The following is a 14382-nucleotide window of genomic DNA, read 5'->3' on the forward strand; positions in this document are numbered from 1 at the left end:
TCGGCCAGGGCGTGAGCGGTTGCTTGGGCCAGAAGGTTCTCTGGTGGAGGCGCTCTTCCTACTGCCCCGCCCAGTAGGTTCGTTCGCACTGCTTCTTCCACACCCTTTATCCCTCCTCTTTCTCCTCGCCCCGCCTTTCCCCTCCCTTCTCCTCAACCCCTCTAGTTCCTTCCCCGCCTCGCCACCTTCCACGATCTCGCGAGACTTGACCCAGAACATTGCGGATCGGGTCGGCGCCATTTTGGGACCGAGACTGGTTGTGGGGGAGGGAAAAGCGGCAAAAGGGGATTATTCAAAGTACCGAAAACCTCCTCCCGGGATCGAGCGCAGTGGCACCCCCAGGCCAGGGGCACCTCTGGTGTAGCAGAAGGTAACACCGTCCTCTGTGCTCCACGCTGGAGTCTGGGGGAGGAAGGAGGGTGCCCCTGTCGGCGTTGGGGTTTGAGGGGTCGGGAGCGGCGTTGGCGGCGCGAGGTGTGAGGCTGCCCTCGGACGCGGTGGGGGGGGGGGGTGGCGGAGAGCAAGGAGAGAGACGGAAGGACGGCGGCGAGAGGCCCCTTTAGATATTTACTCGGCCCCGGTGGAGTGGGGGTGGCGGTTGTGGGGAGGGGGTGGATGGCTTAGGCTCGGTGGCTGGGGGATGTTTGGCGGAGGCTGAGAACGGATCCGACGCCCTCCGTGCTGGGTCTTCCTTCCTCCGGCCTCTCACACATGCCCGCCTCCTTTGGCACTACTGCTCCTCTAAGAGGGCTGACGGAGTCGAGGCCGAGTTGTGGCCTTCGGTGGTTTCTTCAGTAGCGCGCCCGCTCTTTTCCTCCTCTCCCGGGTCCGTGGTCGTAGCTGTGTATTGAGTCGAATGCTACCATGTCCCTCGGAGTCCTGTGGGGCCTGAAGGGACCTATTCTGGTTTTGGAGAGAACCACTCTTAATGGGATTTACGAGAACGGTTTGGTACCTTCCACCCCCTCAGTGTTGGGAGAAACCTGTTTTCTTAATTCAGGGAAATGGGGACCGACACCTTTATCCCACAGCTGCTCTCAGAAGCCGGGGAAGTCTCACCCTCAGGCGAATTTAAGGAACGTTCTTGCCCCATTTCTCACCTCCCTACTTTCTACCCTTAGTGGGGAAAATGTCTCTTAGACATTCTAATTTGGAGAGAGCGTCTTTCTCTTTATATCCTTTTTTTTGTGAGTTGTATTTACTAATGCTCCTTGGCACCACACCTGCCTGTTCATTTTCTTTCGGCCCAGTGAATTGAAAATAGAGAAAATCTTTTATAAGGTGTGGGCCAGTTTCATAGTTTTAATTTTTTACTCGAAAAGTATAGGAGGTTTATATAATTCCCCCGTATTATATCCGCACCCCCTTCCCAGTTGAAATCATTCCTTGTCCTCCGTAACATCATCTCTCACCTTTTCCTCTTTTATTCTAAAGTCTTTTTCACCCAGTAGACTGTTTCGGGGCGCTTGCTTGGGCTGAGCCTTTTTTCAGACCCCAGTAGAATTACGTAGAAGTGAATTTCTCTCCAGAAGTTGATTCTTCAAGATTGGGGTTAATTTTTAGCTCAAAATTAAAATTCAGTGTGTAATTGAAGTTTTTTTTTTTTTATAACTTTTACAGGTGATTGAATTACTCATATATGAAGATCATCTTCTAGGTTTTGTGTAAAAGGCCCCGGATATTTGAAGTGGCCATTTTGGGATTACAATGTTTTTGGATAATTTTGCCCCAGAAGTTTATTAAAAGTGGCAAGAATCATCTCTGAAGTGAATTTAATAGTAGTGAACAATTCTACAAGCTACTAAAAGGACCCAGGCATTTCTTCAGTATTTTGGTTCAAACGGATTATATAACTGTTTAAATTATTTCAGCTGGTGGTATTTTTTTTTGCTTCTTCCCTACCCCCCCCCCCCCCTTTAGTTGTTCTTCAGCCAAAACTGTAAGATATGTTTGATTTGTGTACTGAGTAGTTTCGGCAGTTTCAAATTACTGTTTAAATATTGCTGAAGTTTCTTGGCAGTTTATTTTTACCTTTATTAAAAGTTTTAGGAATTTTTGACCTCAGCCCTTTTCATGTCACAATGGGACAGCTTTTCTAAATGAAGACATTGAAAGAAGACAGAGTTTTTTCCCTTTTATCTTTTATTTACGTGGAAATTTAAGATGTTGCAGTTTTCCAGCAGCATGGTAGTATTGAGATAGCTATGTGTCTCCCTATATGCTGATGTTTAGGAATGCTCTTCAGATGTGAAATTTTCTTTTTGTTTTTGCTTTTTGGCTCATAAATTGGATATTTCATCTGGAGTGGATAAGTACAACGGTGACAAGTACATGGAATAATAAAGAAGACTTTAAAATCTTAAATCCAAGGAACTTGGCTAATTCTGGAGATAGCCATATGAAAACTTTAAAACAGAAGTATGGGTAGCTGACTTGAAGTAACTCTATGTCAAATAGTCATAGGTTAAGTATCTTCAAAGAACTTGGATATTATTTCAGAGGATACAAAATAAAAAAACAAACTGGAAAACATAAAGATTACAGAGAAAAACCCAACACCTTCCTGTGCAGTCCTGTTGGAATTTGTAAGTATTGTATGGTGAGCAAATCACATGTTCATTTGTAAACTGTAATAAGAGTCAAGTTTATTCTATTTTGGAAGCCTTTCAGTTTCTTGGAATAATACTGCTTGGCTTCAGTTTCCTGGACAGTCTGAAGACTACCTACCATTAAGTAAATTGAAATGCAGAAAGAGTTAAGATTTAAGAATATTTCAGGTCACACAATCCATATTTTTACATTTTTGTGCTTATGAAGTAAAGAAAATCCCTTTGGTGAGTATTCACCCTAATTTTTATGGATTCATAGATTGGTAAAAAGGTAGGAAAAAACAACAAATATTTTATGTGTCTTGCTAGCCAGTTACTTTCTTTAGGCTGCTTTCTAAAGGGAGTTTAGTGTTGTTATTTAGTTAGGTAATTTAGTGTAAACTCTAACATATGACTTGGTTTTTAAACCTGATTTTCATCACAATTCATAATTCTTTTAAATAGCTTGATATATTTTCTTTTTGGAAGGTTATGCTGACTTAAGTTTATAAACAAAGTTTTTTTAAAAAGTTGGAAGTATTGCTGTAATAGATCCTTTGACAAAGGAGAATTATGTTTTAATAGTACTTCAATTTTTCAGTATTGAATAGTACTGTTTTTACTTACCCTTAGTTATTAGGGTTTTTCAGTGATTCCTAGGCATAGGAATGTTTGTTATTAAAAAACCCACTAAAATTTATTATTTAGACACTATTAGTGAATATATTAGTGTAGCTAAAATGAGAGTTTATTTCGTTTAATTACCTTTCTTAGATAAAAGATTGTAATTTTGAACATTTTGCCAAGATGGCTTTATAACTTGTCAGTTGTTCCCCTTATACCAAACCGGAACTTTTTTTTCCTATGCTATTGATTGAATTCTTTTATCTCACTTAGAGCAGAAGAGGTAGTACAGTCCAGAACAATGTAGGTATCCAAATAAAGCGTTTATTTTCTGATCTAAAATTGAGATTAGAATTAAGTAATCCTCTCTGTTAAAATAGACTGAGTTATTTTTGTTTTGTCTGTCAGAACTGTGTGTAGTACTTCTAATTGAGCTTTCACCTTGATTTATATTAAAAAAAATGGCGAGACCATTCAACCACCTTTTCCCTTCAGAAGGGACTGCTCTTATATGCATTTCTCAATTTAATGGTTTTTCAAGTTACTGGTCTAGGAATATGCCTCTTAAATGTGATTAAGAAGTTGAAGTGGAAATGAATAATCTTTTCATAGAAAAGAACATTATTTATGATTATTTTCCTTTAAATTATTCCTACTGTTGTTACCCAAAGCCATGTTACCAGGATAAAGATAATTCCAGAGACAGGGTTTTTAAGAATTAACTTTAATCTTTGAATAGTCTCACATCGGTGAAGTTTGCTTACAGAAATTGTTCATGGACAGATTTACTTACTTGAACATTTTGATAAATATTTTATTATATTCTTGGCATCAAAATAGATAGCAATAGTAATTGGAACAATTGCTGGGCTGCTTCTCCCCCTCCCCCACCTTTTTTCCTCCTGTCTACCCTACTCCATTTTTTTAATCTCCTGTGCCTAGACTGTAGGTCTAAAAATAATAATCATAGTAATTAACATTTATAGATGATTGTGTCACATATTTTGCTGTGAACTTTGCATAGTATACTTTAGCTCTTAGAATAATTCTATGAAGAAAGTGCTATTATAGTTACAGTTATACAGGTGAGAAAATTAAGATTTTAGGAGATTGAGTCTGGGAGAAAGTAACTTGGTTAGGAACAGGGTTAGATAGAAGTTTTGACCAAATCTCCAACTCTGGCTGGAGGGCTCAATACTCTTAATCACTATGCTATACTGCTTTCTTGTGAATTGTATTTCATTAACGCCTATTTGAGCATTATCCCTGATATTTTTGTTTTTTTCTTCTATATACTGCTTCTCTTCAGTTAATATTGATTACTAGTGGAACTTGGAGTTCTCTTTGGTTAATATTGATTACTAGTGGAACTTGGAATTAAGCTAAAAAGTAGAAGAGAAGGTGTTGTTAGTGTTGCTACTTGTAACTATCTGGTAAAACTTTAGTTAGCTAAAAATTAAAATGTACTTTCAGGTTATATTTCTATCTTATACACCCACATTCTCTTTGCACATTGGTGAAGCTAAATGCATGTTAGCTTTGTTTTACTTTTTCTCTGGTTTTGAACTGAGATTAGTCCATAGGTTTTTATTATTATATTATGTTAATCACCATACATTACATCCTTAGTTTTTGATGTATTCCATAGATTTTTTTTGCTTAAAGTTCCTAACACTTGAGAATGGAGGAAAGAAGGAATAGTAAGGAAATAACAGGAATGGGAAAAGAAGAAAGAAAAAAAAAATGAAATTTAGAGAGTTACAGAGTAGGTAGGAATAAGGATGGGAACTTCTAATATGAGTGTAAAGTTAGCAAGTGAGGATAGACCCTAAACGCAGGCCAGATTATCTGTCTTCGACATAACCACCTTTTTTCTGTTTAATTTTTGATAAAATTTTTAAAATAACGATTTAGATCCAGGTAGAAAAAGGGAAATGGTTGGGAGTTAGGACATTTTCGGTTTAGCATTTGGAAAATCTAGAAAGGGGCCTATGTGACCTTGTGTATTTGCCAAAGCTCTTTGGCCTTGGCTTTTCCAGAAAACTGATGGAAATAATTTATATGAAGGCTTTTTGTTAATTGTAAAGTGTAATATATGTGTAATGTTTTTTTCTAATTTCCAGTATTTTGAGATTCTGATAAGTACATGTCAAATCAGTATTTGTTACAGTCTGAAGTTGTTTCTTCTTCTGTATCTGTTAATGGCATTACCGGAAACCCATTCATACCCTGCCCCTCCCCATTTCCAGTTTCATTTATTATCCTAGCTTGGTCCTTGATCAAGAAAGTAACGAACTAAATTTCTTTGCCTTTTAGCTCCATTCTCTTTTTCCCCATAGTTTCTTCTGTGGCCAGAAGGATAGCTCTTGGTTTCGTTAGTTCAGCAGCCCTCACTTAGGGTGGTGGATTTGGCATATTTAAGGAGAGCAGGTTGGAAAGAGATGTATTCCCTGTCCCCTTCTCCCCTTTTTTAAATGTTTTATATGTCAGGGTTTCCTAACGTCAGTTTTTTTTGGCCACATAGGTGGGTGTGGGAGACAGTGGTTTGAAAATTCTCTAAAATCGATCATTTTGGGAGTGCTTATATATTTTTCTGGGGAGCAGGTCCATTACTTTGAACAGGAGACTCAAGAAAAACAAAATGTTGGGCGCCTGGGTGGCTCAGTTGGTTAAGCGACTGCCTTTGGCTCAGGTCATGATCCTGGAGTCCCGGGATCGAGTCCCGCATTGGGCTCCCTGCTTGGCAGGGAGTCTGCTTCTCCCTCTGACCCTCCTCCCTCTCATGCTCTCTGTCTCTCATTCTCCCTGTCTCAAATAAATAAATAAAATCTTTAAAAAAAAAAAAAAAAAAAGAAAAACAAAATGTTAGAATTACTGATAAACCTTTTGTGGTTGGATGTTTTTCAGTTTTACCTGCTTTGCTTTTCCCCTTTTTTGTTAGCTGCCACACCCAGCAGAATAGTTACAGGCTTTTGGTCTATATTCTTTCAAGTAATTGCTAGTTTCTGCGTCTTTTTATACAAGGTATCCCACTCATTTTCTTGTTCTTGAGTCATCTTTCTGTTCACAGCTTGGTGAGTGCAGTGTTTTGGTGTTTCATTTTCTGCCCTTTAATTCAGCTTATTCATTATATTTTTTTGAAACCTTTTTAAAAAAGTTTTTTCTGTACTTATTTTTAGCAAGAAAAAGTTTTAAAATTGTTAAATATGTTGTGTTTCCTTTGAAACTCAGAACTTGCAAATACACACTGAGGGGCTCCTGAATGGCTCAGGCAGTGTGTCTGACTCTTAATTGCTCCTCAGGTCTTTTTTTTTTTTTTTTTTTAAAGAGCGAGTGAGAAGAGGGGAGAGGAAAGGGCAGAGGGAGAGAGACTTTAAAGTAGGCTCCACACTGGGCTCCATCTCACAACCCTCCTGAGATCATAACCTGAGGCAAAATGAAGAGTCCGATGCTTAACTGAATGAGGCACTCAGGAACCCCTCAGCTCAGGTCTTGATCTCAGGGTGGTGAGTTCAAGCCCTGTGTTGGGCTCCATGCTGGGCCTGGGGCCTACTTAAAAAAAAAAAAAAAAAAAAAACTGGAAAAAAAAATTCTTAAACTGAAAAATTGTCTTTGCCTCTATGTTTGCATACTAGTTAAAGAAATTAGTTTGCTTTTCAATGAGTATAAATATAGTGAGTTTAAAAAAAATAATAGTTACTATCTCACGTGATAACCTGTGGGTGGGAAGTTTGGCAGCCGTTAGACCTGTGTGGTTCTGGCTCCCTGTAGGTCTTTAATATATAAAGTCTCAGATACAGTTACCAGGGCTACAGATATTTGAAGGCTTGACTGGGGCTGGAGGATCTTTTTTCCAAGATGGTGTACTCATTGGCCTGGCAGCAGTTGATGCTGGCTGTTGTCTGGAGGACTCAGTTCCTAACCACCTGTGGATCTCCAACTCCTTGGGGTTTTTTGTTTGTTTTGTTTTGTTTTTAGTAATCTGTACACTCAACTTGGGGCTCGAACTCACAACCCCAAGGAAAAGAGTTGCATCCACTAGGTCAGCCAGGCACCCCTCCTTGAGTTTCTTTAAAATGTGGCAGCTGTAGCTCCTGGAGCAAGTGATCTCAGAGATAGGTAGAAGCCAGGCTATCTTTTATGACCTATTCCAGAAGTCATTTCTGCCACATTCTTTTTGTTCCAAACAAGTCATTAAGTCTAGCCTGAAACCAAGGAGTGTAGTTAGGTTTCATCTTTCCTCAAAAGAATTTGTGGACATACTCACAAAAACCACAGTAGGAGGTAATCTTTCCCAACCAGTAGTTGTCAGCATAATTGGAATTAGCCAGTCTTCACTCCACAATTAGCAGGTTGGGCTGTTACAACTTTAGAGAAGAAAGTATATTCTAAATTTGTATAAATTCAGGAGATTTAAATCTTTCCACATTTATAGCTATAGTCTGAGCTTTGGAGGTAAGGTTCCCCCCCCCCCTTTCATACTAATCTTGAAATCACTATAATGAGGGAAAGGTTTTTTTTTTTATCATGGCAAAAAAAAAGCCATTTTTGAGTGTATATTTAAGTGGCATTGAGTACATTCACATTGTTGTGCATTCATCACCACCTTCCATTTCCAGAACTTTTTTCATCTCTCCAAACTGAAACTGTGTACCCATTAAACATTAACTTTGCATTTCCCCCCTCCCTAGCCCTGGCAGTCACCATTCTACTTTTGTATTTCTATGAATTAGACTATTGTAGGTACTTACTCTAAGTGGAATTGTGCAGTATTTGTTGTTTTGTAACTGGTTTATTTCACCTTGCATAATGTCCTGGAGGTTCATCCATGTTACAGCATGTGGTAGAATCAATTTCCTTCCTAAACAAAAGAATAATCCATTGTGTGTATGTGTCACATTTTGATTATCCATTTATCTGTAAATTGACATTTTGGTTATTTCTGCCTTTCTGAGATCATGAATAATGCTGCTGTGAACATGGGTGTACAAATATTTGTTTGAATCCCTGCGTTTTTTTTTTTTAATTCCTGCTTTTTATTTTTTTTTTAAAGATTTTTATTTATTTATTTGAGAGTGAGAGAATGAGAGAGAGCACATGAGAGTGGGGAGGGTCAGAGGGAGAAGCAGACTCCCTGCCGAGCAGGGAGCCCGATGTGGGACTCGATCTAGGGAGTCCAGGATCATGACCTGAGCCGAAGGCAGTCGCTTAACCAACTGAGCCACCCAGGCGCCCTGCTTTTTATTCTTTTGGGTATATACCAGAAGTGGACTTGCTGGTTCATATGGTAGTTCTATTTTTAATTCCTTGAGGAACCACCATACTGTTAGCTATCAAGGCTGCACTATTTTTATTTACTATCAGTGCACATGGGTTCCACTTTCTCCATATTCTAACATTGTTTTCTTTGATGTTTTTGATAATAGCCATCCTAGTGGTTGTGAAGTGGTATCTCATTGTGGTTTTGATTTGCATTTCTCTAATGATTACTTAGGTCTTCTCATTTGCTTATTGGCCATTTTATCTTTTTGAAGAAAAGTATATTCAAGTCCTCCACCCAGTTTTAAATTTGAGTTGTAGGAGTTCTTGATATATTCTGGAAATCAACACCTGTTACGATGACTAGATTTTGATAACTACTATTTATCAGTGCTTACCACATTGCAGGCTGTATTAAGCCTTTTAAGTGAATTAACTAATCCTCATGGTTCTTGTGGGTGGGAATGCCTTATTCTTATTTCACAAATGAGAAGATGAAAGCACAGAGATTTAAGTCACGAAGGTCACACAGTCAGTAAGTGATACTTCTGAACCTACACATTCTGTATATCCAGAGCCTAGACTTCACCTATGATGGCTCATAGTTCAAGTTTTTAAGGTGAGAATATGAGGAAGGTAAAAATACTACTCTGTTTCAGGATTGAGAAGATAACTTATTTTATTCTTAGCCAGCTACAAAATTTTCTTATCCTTAGTGAGGTAAGTTGTGACTTTTTTATAATATACTGTTAACATGGGTTTATTCTCATTCGGGAATATTTTCCTTTTGGATCACTTCATAACCAGTGTTTACAGTATTTTAGATTAGAAATTGCTTTTCCCAGTTGCCATGTGAAGTAAGTGCTATTTCCATTTAATGAGTTAAGAAACTTTGAGATTAATTTACCTTAGGTCATCAGTAAGTGACAGTAGGGATTTGAATTTTGCTTATCTGTACTCTGTTATAGTTAATTTTCTTAGTGTTCTAAGTAGATCTTATTCTGGAGTAGGGCTGTCCAATAGAACTTTGTGAAATGAGGGAAGCATTCTATGTCTGCGCTGTTCAGTATGGTAATTGCTAGACATATGTCCTTATTTGAAGTGTGGCTAGTGCAGATGAGGAACTGAATTTTAAGTTAAATTTTAATGTGAATTTAAACAACAGCATGTAGCTCCTAGCTGCCATATTGGACAGCACAGTTCTAGAGACAGTGGTACAGAATCTAATCAGATCCATAGAACTTTCATAACAAGTACTTTTTAAAGTTCCCTTTATTAACCTGAAATAAAATTTTATGCACATAAGATCATATTAATACGCTCCTAAAGTGAAAAAGATGGTTATAATAATGAATTTTAATATGTAGTAGCACACATGTGACAGTTCTAGAAGACTGATTTTTCCAAAACATTCTCACAAATTTCCAAAACACTCTATTTGGCCTTCTTAAAAGAAACAAGCGACTAATGTTCTTAAGTACTCTTGTCCTTTTAGGAAGAAAAGTCCCTCAGGTGGATTAATAATATATTGATTAGAGTATGTTTCATTTATCTTTCTAATATTTACTGCCATTTCAGTTGAATGGGCAGTTAGCCAACATTAAAGCTATCATACAGTGTAGTGACGGTATTTGGTATTTGTAGAAATGACCAAAAGGAAAGTAATTATCAGTTTTCCTCTACTACAAATTGAAGGTGAAAATCAGTATTCAGTTTGGATTGGTGGACTTGGTCCTGAAGGTAGAGGGAAAATTGTGGGATTACTTTATAATTCCTCAGAGTAGAGAATATAAATTTAGGGTCAAAGTAATACAGGGAAACACTATTATCTGTATGTATTTATAATAATAAATAACATTTTGGGAGTTGGTTTTTATGAAAGAATGTGCCCCTATTCATTTTTTTTAATGAAATGTGAACCCATTTTTAAACTAGGTGTATTGAGGTATAATTTACATACATAAATTCACTCTTTAAGTGTACAGTTTGAAGATTTTTTTTTTACAAATCAGTTGTGTAATCCCATCACCTGAGAATGTAGAACATGTATATCACCCAGAAAGTTACGTTATTGTCCTTTACAGACCGTCGTCTTCCCTCACCCCTATGCTCTGGAAACCACCAGTCTGTTTTTCTTGTCTTTTGTATTGTGTATTGTTTTCCAGAATTTCATAAAGAGGGAACCAAACACTGTACACTTCTGTTGCTGATTTTTTTCATGCATGTTACTGCATGTATTAACAACCCAATATTTTTTATGGCTAAGTGGTATTCTCTTGTTTGGATACACAACAAATGTTTATCCATTCTCTGGTTACTAGACGTTTGGGTTGTTTCCAGTGTTTGGCTATTGTGAGTAGAGTCTGTATGAGCATTTGCACACTGGATTTGGTGAGGAGAAGTGTTCTTATTTCTCTTGGGAAAATTACTGAGCAATGTGATTGCAGGGTCATATAAATTTTGTGTATTTGACTCTGCTAAAAACTTGCCAGTGTCTTACAGAGTGCTGAACCATTTAAATTTGCATCAGCAATATAGGCTACATAGTTCTGCATTCTTGCCAGTATTTGATGTCAGTCTTTCAGTTTTATCTGTGGAGTGGGTGTATAGTTTGAATTTGCATTGTGGTTTTAATTTGTATTTCCCTAATAATGTTTTTTGGTGGTGTCCAGATCTTTTGCCCATTTAAAAAAGATGAGATTGTCTTGTTGAATTGTAAGGATTATTTATGTATTTTGGATACATGTATATGAGATATATGTTTTGCACATAATTTCTCTTAGTCTGTGTTTTGCCATCATTTTTTTTTTTTTAAGATTTTATTTAAGAGCGAGAGAGCGCACACTAGCACGGGGAAGGTCAGAGGGAGAGGGAGCAGCAGATTTCTTGCCGAGCAGGGAGTCCTGCGGGACCGGATCCCAGGACCCTAGGATCATGCCCTGAGCAGAAGGCAGCCGCTTAACCGACTGAGCCACCCAGGCGCCCCACCATCATTTTCTTAATAGTGTGTTTTGAAGAACAGGTATTCTAAATTTTGAAGTACGATTGGTTTGTGTTTTTCTGTGTCATAAGAAATCTTTCCCTAACCCAAGGTCACAGGATTTTCTCCTTTCCAATAGAAATTTTGGCTTATACTTTGGGTCTTTGATGCATTTTGAATGATTTTTTTTTTTTTTTGGCGTGTGGTGTGAGCAAAGGGTTGAGGTGCTATTTTTCTTTTTTTTTTTTTAAATATTGTAGACGACGTCCAGTTGTCCCCGTATCATTTGTTGAGAAGGCTTTGTTACCCCTTGAATCACTTTGAAATACCTCTGTTGAAAATCAGTTTCCTGTATGTGTACTTACTATTGCTATATATGTTAAGTCTGTAGTTGATAAATATGGATGCTAGCATTTGAATTTTTCTGCTTTATTTTAAAATCCTGATATCTTTTTAAAAATCTTTTATAGGAAATGTGGACTAAAAGAAATTGTTTTTATGGGCCTGTGAAGTAAGACCTGTTGCAAAATAATGCCATCTTGAATTGATGGAACAATCTTTGTGTGGCTTGAAGTGTTAGGTATTATCTAATTTATACTTGAACATACTTTGAAATAAATGATAATATTTCTATGTTGGAAATGAGAAAGGAGGATGCAAACTATCAACTGAATTTAAAACATTGATTCACCAGAGGTTCTGGGATTTCTTGACTGTTAGTTTGCTAGAGAAGATGTTCATTGCCTCAGTAGATGTTTCAGTGCCTACTGTATGCCTGCTGTTTCATTTGTGCTGAGCATTTAGTAGCAAATGAGGCAAAAATGTAAGATTCCTGAACTCTACTTGGTCTGCTCTTTTCTCTGAATGCAGAGTAAATAGAGTCCTTAAACTTGAATTGTGGTTTCATCCCTTCTAGTAAATAATGGCCTTTTGATGATGGCCAGGGCAGCCTTTATAAGCCTCTTATTTCCTGCCCTAATAAAACTGGTTCTTTTCCTGCTTCACAAGGTTATCATTAGACTCAAGTGAAATAATAAGTGCTGAATGCTTTGAAATTGTAAAATGATGCAGACTTTATTTAGCAGTATTGTTATGGCTGCATCACGTAGATAGTAATGGTTGAGGGCCATTATGATCGACCAGGAAGGAGAAGACTGTATTGGGAGCATAGGTAAAAATGTAAATTGAAAGCACGAAACTAAACAGAAACCAGGTATATTTATTATTTTTTAAAAGGTTTTTTTATTTGAGAGCGAGAGCAAGAGAGAGAGAATGAAGGGAGGCGGGAAGGGCAGAGGGAGAAGCAGACTCCCCTGCTGAGCAGGGAGCCCGTGGGGCTCAGTCCCAGGACCCTGGGATCATGACCTGAGCCGAAGGCGATGGTTAACCAACTGAGCCACCCAGGCACCCCAAACTAGGTATACTTAGATTGCATTTTATAACATGTTTAAAATTGATGAAAGGACAATGCATTACATTCTTTTGAGGTAATATTTGTGTAACCTGGGAAATGGTATGCAAATGATCTCAAATATAAATCCGCAGTCCAGATCTCTTCCCCATATTCTACTATTGTAATTTAATGGCCTTCTTGGCCTCTTCACTTAGTTTACAAATTTAATATATCCCAAACTGCACTCATTTGAGTCTTTCTTAGCTCCATACTTTCTCCATTCTTTCCTAGTTCAGTAAATGGATACGCTGTCCATCTGTTCAAGCTAAAAAACTTGGAAATCACCTTTGATTTCTACTTTTTCCTCCCGTCTAATCATTTAGCAAATCTTTTTGAAATAAGTCCTTTTTTATTCTACCGCCATTGGACTTGTCTAAGCCACCATCTTCTCTAACCTGAACTATTGCTGTAGCCTTATAACTTCGTTCCTCTGCCATTCTTGCACCAACCCTGTAGTTTGTTATTCATAGAGCAGGTGTTCCCACTGGATTTAAGAATAACATGTGGACGCTAGCCTGTAAGAATTGTTTGTTCCCTCCATTTCTCTGCAACCTTCCTTAATGTCTTCCTAGACCATTTGCCTTTAAAGGCCCTCTTTGTCTTCCTTCAACACACTAGCCATTTTCCTTCCTGTCTTAGGGCCTTTATGCTTGCTCATTCTTCTGTTTTCCCTTTGTTAGCTCAGTTTTTAGTTTATGTGTTAGATTCTAGGTGACTTTGTAACCATTCTCTGTAAAGTGGGCAACCCCCCTTCCTATACCCTTTGGTTTCTCTTATCTGTTTATCCTATTTATTTCTTTCAATGCACACTCTCTAATTATCTGGCTTACTTTCACTCATATTTATCACATACTCTTCTGAGGGCGGGGGACCTTGTCTCATTTGTTATATCCTTAGTGCACTTACTTGCAGAGTAAAAGAATTAACATCTTAGATAATTTAGGTTAACTTACTTTTCCCCCAGAATTGAGTATGTGCAGTTGGTATTTTTATTATAGAACTGCAGTTTAACTGTTTGTGGGCTAGGAGAAATTTGTGAGGGGATTATTTATAGCCTAGTTGATTTGTTGTCAGATTATTTAGAAGCTTTTTTTTCTGTCTAGATTTAAATAGTTATATGAGGTTCTAGTCTGCTTGCTAGATTAAAGACTGGCTTTGGATTTGCTATTAGCGTCCTGAAAGAACTGACTGATAAGGGCTTATTCATTATGACCTTGCCTTTAAAAATGTTCCCTAGGGGTGCTTGGCTGGCTCAGTCAGTAGGGAGTGTTGACTGTTGATCTTAGTTAGGGTTGTGAGATCGAGCCCCATGTTGGATGTGGAGATTACTTAAAAATAAAATCTTAATACAAAAATGCTTCCTAGTTTGAACTGTTGAGTTGGAGGGATTAAAACCTAGTGAAATTGTCCTGTCAAGTTTAAAAAGATAAAACACACTTTAGGTTTCAAGGAGTAACTTTGAAACAAGTGAGCGAACA

At 37.8% G+C, this 14382-nt stretch overlaps 1 protein-coding gene across 4 annotated transcripts in view; it reads left to right on the forward strand.

Moving 5' to 3' along the window:
* The first annotated feature begins 55 nt into the window (after positions 1 to 55).
* Positions 56 to 14382, forward strand: part of GPBP1 (GC-rich promoter binding protein 1) — a 71267-nt gene continuing 56940 nt past the window's right edge. The window contains exons 1-2 of one of the 4 annotated variants that reach the window (XM_045895193.3): positions 56 to 370; positions 1621 to 2585. The gene's annotated coding sequence lies outside the window, so the exon portion shown is untranslated. The remainder of the gene's footprint in view (positions 371 to 1620; positions 2586 to 14382) is intronic. The other 3 variants (XM_064596143.1, XM_045895185.3, XM_064596140.1) reach the window with 3 other exon arrangements.

Source organism: Mirounga angustirostris, unplaced genomic scaffold (assembly GCF_029215605.1).
Source record: "Mirounga angustirostris isolate CCGP_5_RB_7025 unplaced genomic scaffold, mMirAng1.0.hap1 SCAF_7, whole genome shotgun sequence".
Taxonomy (NCBI): Eukaryota; Metazoa; Chordata; class Mammalia; order Carnivora; family Phocidae; genus Mirounga; species Mirounga angustirostris.